Source organism: Miniopterus natalensis, chromosome 1, assembly GCF_054644295.1.
Source record: "Miniopterus natalensis isolate mMinNat1 chromosome 1, mMinNat1.hap1, whole genome shotgun sequence".
Lineage (NCBI taxonomy): Eukaryota > Metazoa > Chordata > Mammalia > Chiroptera > Miniopteridae > Miniopterus > Miniopterus natalensis.
Genome location: NC_142081.1, coordinates 188,476,590 through 188,484,803, shown reverse-complemented (window position 1 = coordinate 188,484,803; position 8,214 = coordinate 188,476,590).

Genomic DNA, 8,214 nt, shown 5'->3' with positions numbered 1-8,214 from the left:
TTTCTGGTGTGTCACCCATGGAAGGGCTTGGCAGCTCTTTGGAAATGGGAGATGGGTCTGCTTCCACCATGATGCCTATGGCCTTGGTATTGGTTTGGCTCCCAGAGTTATAAATAATCTCTAACCAAGACAGACGAAGTCATGGCTCGGCCCTCACTAGCTGTGTGAACTTATGCAAGCAGTTCAACTCCTCTGGCCTTAGTTTTCTCATCTGTACAATGGGACTAATAATACTTATCTCCTACTCCAATGGCAAATCTGAGTACCGATGAAATGAAACATAAAGAGCCCCAACACACACACACACACACACACACACACAACCTATATAGTAGAATAGTAGCTATAACAACTATATGCCAGATGAAGTCTGGACTTGACTGCCTAACAATAATAATAATGATAAACTTGCATTGAGTGCTTCCTATGAGCCATGCACTGCTTTGAGCACTTTCCATAAATCAAAGGAGTGATTCTCAATAGAAGCATATTGGCGTTCGGGCAGGACAGTTCTTCACCCTCTTTGGGACTGTCCTGGTCATTGCATGGTTGTCAAGGGTCTTGCAGGACCTCAGCATCTCTGCCCACTGAGAACAACTGGTGATCCCTCAGTCATATGACAGCCCGACTCCCCTGTACTTTTTCAAATACCCAGCTGAGCACGTTTCCTAGGCCGGTGCTGTCCAGGATGGAAGCTATCGGCCACATGCACGTTTCCTAGGCCGGTGCTGTCCAGGATGGAAGCTATTGGCCACATGCAGACCTAGAGCGCTGGCAAGAAGGCTAGTCGGACTGAGATGCACCAGAAGTGTGAAATACTGCACACTGGGCTTTAAATTTTCGCCACATGCACACACAGAAGAAATCTCATGAATATTTTTTATATTGATTACATAATGTTAGATGATGCAATGATAACACCTTAGATATATTGTGTTAAGATGTTTTAATTAATTTCACCTGTTTTTTGGTACTTTTTAAAATGTGGCTACTAGGAAGTGGGAAAGTCCAGCCGTAGCGAGCATTTGTAGTTTGTGTTACATTTCTATTGGACGGTGCTGGTGTAGACAGTGGGATATTGTGGAAAGGTTTTGAGCCAGGCCTTTTCCTTTAGAAGATGGAAATAATATTTACCTGAAAGATTTGCGGTGAGAATTAAGTGAGAAAATGGGTCTAATGTGCTTAGCCTGGTGCCTGGAAACATTACATTCTCAGCAAATGATAACCGCTCATTTTCGGTGGCATCTTCCCTGACAGGCAAAGCTCCCAGGTCCCGCTCTAACCTCCATATATTCAGGGCCCATGGGGGAATACATTTGACACCCACTGCAGCACCGAGGAAGTGGGAAACCCTGGGCAACTAAGAATTCATTCCCAGAGGTGAATGAATTTTGGTTCAGTTCTTTCCCAATAGAAAAGCCCATTGAACTTCTCCTCTGACTTTGATGCTGCAGATGGAGTTTCCTAGATGAGAAATCCAGGCCATGTGATTAGTCAGAAATGCCACAGGCTCATTGCAGAGGCTCTGAGCTGCCTCCCTTGTCTGAACTGCAGACACCTGTCTGCACTGGAAAGAACTGAGGACTGGGGTCAGGCAGACCATTCATGACTGCCCCTTAAAGTCCTTGGGCCTCACCTCTAATTCCAGCCACTTCTGCTGGGACCAGCTCCAGGCAGACCCTGCCCAGCTTTACGCAGGGGTGACAGAACATGCTGTGTGGGACACGCACCTCTGTCCTGCCTTGGGAGAATGTACATCCTGATGCCACCCTACAGGGCACCCCCAGAGGCTATCCAATCCAGAAGTGGGCAACAGTGAATGTCTGCAAGGCCAACTATGGCCAGAAGGAGATGAGAGCTAAAGGATCAATTCTTCCCTTTCATCCCTCTGCAGGCAGCTCAGAAACCCAGTCCACACGGCCACTTAGACTGTCCTAGTGGGATCGGGAGGCAGCCCTCATCGCACCAGCCACCCCACTTCTTCCTCCTGATCCTCACTCCTGCTCCATGGATCACACTCCCCAACAGCAACCCCTTCCAACAAAGCCTGTGGCTCAGGTCCCACTTGCCGGGGGACCCAGCCAAGACAATCCCATGACTCTCCTGAGATGAAACTCATTCATAAAAACCTACATCCACACAGTTTTTAAAAATCAATATAATGCCCTAACTGTATCTTAATGGAGAAATAATAGGAGCAGTCTATAAAAATAAAACATCTTGCAATGTGTACGAGTTCAGGCAAAGCTCCTGCGGAAGACCATGGGAGCAGTGTGGATGTGGGCACCTTTGTGTGGATGTGACCTAGCGGTCAGGACCCTGGGAGGCTCAGGGACCTGGCTCCAGGCAGGGCTCTACCGTTAACCCCGGTGTCATTGGAGTCCTTTACTCTGGGCCCCGTTTCCTCAAGGATTAAACGTGGCATTGAACTGTGCGCTCGCCAGGGTCCAGCTCGGCTCTATTTCTGTGTGGTTTTCTGACCTTCTGGCCTTCCTGGAACGCTTGTTTTTTCTACTCTGGTCTCCCTCCAGCTGTTAGAGCAGCCGTGGATAGTTAAAATAATAGCGTGCACATTGAGGACCCAACCCTTGCAGACACTGATAGAAGAGTCAAAGCCCTGGAGAGGAAACAAGATGGTGGCGGAGGTAACCGCATACCCGCCGCCTCCACAACCGCATCAAAATTACAACTAAAGCACAGAACCACCATCACTCAGAGCCTCCTGAATCTGGATGAACAGAAGCCCCACAACCAGGGGACTGAAGCAGCACAGAGACTGGTGGGAGGGGTGGAGATGCGGGCGGGTCGGGGCTGAATCGCAGAGACTAGGCCGCGGCCCACACCCGGTGCCACAGGTTAAACCCGGGAGGGAATCTCGGCGGCGGAGATTTCCCGGAGGAGGGAGGGGTCCCAGCCCCACAGCAGGCCCCCAGGCCGGGCTCCAGGCCGGGAAGAGACGTCCCCACAACTCCGGGCTGTGAAACCAGGGGGGACTGTCCCTGAGGGTCGCGGAGGCTGGGGGAGCCCCAGCAGCTCCTCTTAAACGGCCTGGCGCGGGCTCACTCGGATGCGCTCCCTCTGAGCCCAGCGCCGGGAGCAGCCTGAAAGGACCCGGGACACTCGGGGGAGGGGAACTAACCTGCCTGAGATCCGGGTGAGAGGCGGAGGGCGGCTTCCTCCCAGGCAGAAGGGCTGGCGGAGGCCATGGCTCCTGTGGCGAGTCCTCCCCGCACAGCCGGCAGGCAGGCGCCATGTTTGAGTCGCCAGCACCTGACTCACATCCTTGGCCCCGCCCCGTGATTCCCGGAGGCCCCGCCCCCCCACCTGCAGCTCATCCGGGCCATTTCCAGGGGCTTTTCTGTGCACGTGGCCTCTCGAGCCCCATGCTTAGGACTTTCCTAAAATCTCTCAAACAAGCAGCAGCGGGCCCCATACGCCTTGATAAGCGGCCCCAGGCCTGGCACTAGCGGCAGCTGCACTGGCTCATAGCTTGGCCTCTCCTGGGCTCCTCCAAGCCCAGCACAAGGAGCAGCCACCTACGGTTTGCTGTGTAGCTCATGCTGGGGGGCCCTGGGCAAGGCACTGGCACAGGCTGACTTTGCACCTCCCGGGAGGCCCCAGAGGCAGTGCACCTGGTGGTCAGACTCGACCACGCTGGATTACAACCCTACCACATCCATGAGTGACACTCAAGGGGCTCACTTGGTGAACACCAAGGCTCCACTGAAGTAAATCCTGCTCCATAGGGGTGTCCCCAGCACAGCAGTTCTTTGGCTGTAGTTGCAGCTGGTCCTCACAGCTGATTGGCCTGGGGGTCAGTTCCTCCCAGTGACACAAACAGCAACCAAGGCTCAGCTACAACAGGACAGTGCACACAGCCCACACAGGGGAGCACCTAGAAGGCCCAGCTCAGGGGACTGGGGAGGCTGAGCCACTGGGCCCTACAGGACACCTACTACACAGAGCCATTCTACAAATTCCAGGAGACATAGCAGCTCTACCTAATACATAGAAACAAACACCTGGAAGCAGCCAAAATGTGGAGGCAAAGAAACATGTCACAAAGGAAAGAACAGAAGGAATCTCTAGAAGAGGAACTAAATGAAAGAGAACCAAGCAAGCTAACAGATTCAGAGTTCAGAATTTTGTTTATAAGGATGCTCAACCGTATTAGTAAGAGTATTACAAAAACAACTGAGAAAATCAATGACATAATAAAGTACCAATTTGAAAGGAAGGCTACAGGAACTGAAATGAAGAATAATTTACAGGGTATCAACAGTAGAGTAGAGGATGCTGAGAATCAAATCAGCAATTTGGAACATGAGGAAACAAAAAACACCCAACCAGAAGAGCAAAAAGAAAAAAGAATCCGGAAGTATGAAGATAGTATAAGGAGCCTTTGGGACAACTTCCAGAGGCCCAACATTCGTATTATTAGGGTGCCAGAAGGAAGAAAAAGAGCAAGAAATTGAAAACCTATTTGAAAAAATAATTACAGAAAACTTCCCCTACCTGGGGAAAGAAATAGACTTACAAGTCCAGGAAGCACAGAGGGTCCCAAACAAGAGGAACCCAAAGAGGCCCACAGCAAGACACATCATCATTAAAATGCCAAAGGTTAAAGACAAAGAGAGAATCTTAAAAGCGGCAAGAGAAAAGCAGTTAGTTACCTACAAGGGAGCACCCATATGACTGTCAGCTGATTTCTCAACAGAAACCTTGCAGGCCAGAAGGGAGTGGCAAGAAATATTCAAAGTGATGAAAAACATGGAACTTCAACCAAGATTGCTCTACCCAGCAAAGCTATCATTTAGAACTGAAGGTCAGATAAAGAGCTTCACAGATAAGAAAAAGCTAAAGGAGTTCATCTCCACCAGACCAGCACTACAGGAAATGTTGAAGGGTCTTCTTTAAGAAGAAGCTAATGAACAAAAGAATCTGACGAACTAAATAGATCCAGAGACATTGACGCATGCAACAGACAATCATATTTCAGAGAGAAAAGGGAAGGGGGGGGGATTAAACAAAGAAGTTATATGCATATATGCATAACCCATGGACACAGTCAATAACTGGGTGAAGGCCTGGGGAGGGGGTGGGAGCGAGGTGGAAAGGGTCAACTGGGGGGAAAAAGTGGGACATCTGTAATACTTTCAACAATAAAGATAAATTTTTAAAAAACAAAGCCCTGTTATTGTGGAATTTACATGGGGGGGTCCAGGGGACAGAGAGGCTAGGAGGCCAGGATGCAGGAGGCCAGGGAGGGTGGCTGAATAGATATATCCTGTATGATGTTGATCTCAGAGAGTTATACATGAACTCTTTCCCATTTGGAATGCCTGCTATTCCAGTTACTATTGCTGCATAAACAATGGCCCCAACATGTAGTAGCTTAAAACAATGATTATTTCACCCTCTCACATTGTTTCCATTGGCCAGGAATTTGGAAAGTGCATGACTAGGTGGCTTTGGCTTGGGGTCTCTCCTGCAGTGCAGTCATATGGGGGCTAGAGCTGCAAGAGAGGGAGGCTGCAGCAGCTGGGGTGCGGGACATCTGTCTTTCTCTTCATGTAGGCTCAGGGTTTCTCTAGGGGGTCTCCCTACGTGGAGTACTTTGAGCTTCCTCACAGCATGGCACAGAGCTCCAGGTGGGTGCCCCAGCAACCAGACAGAAGCTGTAACACCTTTTGTGGTGGATGGTCCCTAGAGAAGCCCCATGATTCTTGTCCCCTAATATCTGCACTCTGTGGAATTCCCTCCCCTTGAGATTGGCAGGAAGTGTGACCTAATTCTAACCAATAGACTATGGTAGGGCAATGAGCTGCCACTCCCATGATTATGTAAATGGCAAACATGTGAAGATTTTTCAGATGCAGTTAATGTCTCTAATCATTGAACTTTGAGTTCATGATCCTGAATGAAAGAAGGTCTAGACCTTTCCTGAAGTGAGAGGCTCCAAGAGGCAGAGACTTCCTCTGTCCATTGCTTGCTGTTATGGGGTGAACTGTATCTCCTCTAAATTCCTATGTCAAAGCCCTAACCCTTAGAATGTGACTATTTGGAGATAGTGCCTTTAAAGAGATGATTAAGTTAAAAGAAGACCATTACAGTGGCCTCTCAGCCAATCCAACTGGTGGGTGACCTTACAAGAACAAGAAATTAGGACATACAGACAAACATCAGAGATGCGTGTACACAGAGAAAGGACCATGTGAGGACAAGGACAGCAAGAAGGCCTCCATCTGCAAGCCAGACCTCAGAAGGAACCAAACCTGTGGGCACCTTGATCTCAAGCTTCTAGCCCCCAGAACTGTGAGAAAATAAATTTTTGTTGTTTAAGCCACCTGATCTGTGGTATTTTGTTATAGCAGCTCTAGCAAACTAATGCACTTGCCTTGAAGTCAACTGCCGTGAAGTCTACAGTCACAAGGAAGTAAATTCTGCCAAAAATCCAAGGAAGCTCAGAAGTGTATCCTTCCCCACTTGAGCCTCCTGCAAAGGACATGGCTCATTCACTACCTTGATTTCATCCTTGAGAGACCCAGCTAAGCCATACCGAACATGAGACCCACAGCGTGCGATGATAGTATCGTGACAAACCACGACGTGTGTAGTCATTTGTCATGCAACAGAGAAACCTAGCTCATCTTTTATGATTCAGCCTTGAAAGTCACAGCACCACTTCTGCTGCGTTTTATTGGGTGCAAGTAAGCCGTAAGCCCACCCCAATCCAACCTTGGATGGGAGGTATTGCAGCGGCCAAATCTGGAAAATACAGCCTGTGTCATCTACATAATTGAATTTTAATTTGTGGCTCATAATCGAAACCCTAGCTTGCTTTCTGCATTTACATCATTGTCATGTACACCACATGCCCACTCCTTGGTCTTCTACTGAGGCCTGATTGAGCCTCTCTGTCCCTTTGAACAGCCCCCAACCTACACAATATTATTAGAAAGCAGGCTTTTCAGAACATGCTCTCCACTCTTGATGACTCTTCAGTCAGGCACATTCTCGTTTAATAGGTAGAAACATTTATTTCCTTTTATAGCTATTCCCTCACTCACCTTTGCTGCTCCTGGTGGCTGATTCAACTGGCCGAGCCTGGGGAAGCACGAGCATAGTGCGCCAACTGGAAGTGAGTCTTGGCACCTTGTGATGTGGCCCCTAAATTAGATTCACGCTGCCAGTTCTCAGGGGTGTACATGCTCTGAGAAACCCCCAGTCTGGACTTGCACTGCTCATGGGGTCGTCATGAGAAAGCAAAAATCCAGAGCCCTGGCCCCAGGCTGGAATCCCAGAGGTGCCCTCAGAGCCCCGTCAGCCAGGTCACCCTCTCGGGTGCCCCCAGGCAGGAAGGACCTTGGGACATTCAGGCATCTGAGGCTCTATTCCCTTCTACAACATCCCCACCTAGTGGACCTGCCGGAGTGCTTCTCCTGGGGATAATAATAACTCACAGTTGCCCCAGGGAAGGCAAGGGCACGGTCCACCCTGAAGAAAGAGACCATTCATCAACCTGAATCTCTAAACTGCCTTCCTTGACCTCTCTAGCAAGACAATAGTCTTGACCACTAGGCGCTGTCAAAAGGGAAGAATTTTCTAAATTCCTCTGGTTTCATTGGCCAACTGGACCATAGTTTTACCATGAGACAGAGGAGAAAGAAGCCCATGCCTTCTACTTTGGGAATTGTGGAAGGAAGAGGAGAGAAACAGGGGCAAGGCCCTGGAGGGGGAGCGGGGGTGCTGCAGAGGTTGAGGGGAGGGCCAAGGGTTCTACAGAGCCACTGCAGAGGCTGCCAGGGTCTAGGGGGAGCACCAAGAGGCCTCTTCCTACATGGCACAAGGCGAGGGACAACAGCCCTGGCAAAGCAGCACTTCTGGCCCTGGGGGATCCCACCATTTGTGCGCCCTGGTGAGGTGATCGCAGGTGCTGAGAGGGCTGGCAGAGTGGACTGCAAGGGGAACAAAAAGGCCACTGCAGGTAAATGCTTAGGACTGGGGCACATGGCCAAGATCCAGTGATGGGCCTGGCCAACACAGCAACATGTGACGTATTGAGCAGTTGCTAAATGTGGGGCTTTGCTTGAAGTGCTTTCCATTTATTATCTCATTTAATCTTTGAATTCAGCTTGTGAGGTCGGTATCATTACAACCACAATTTTTCAGATGAGGAAACCTACCCAAGGAAATCTCCCTCAGGAGATTATA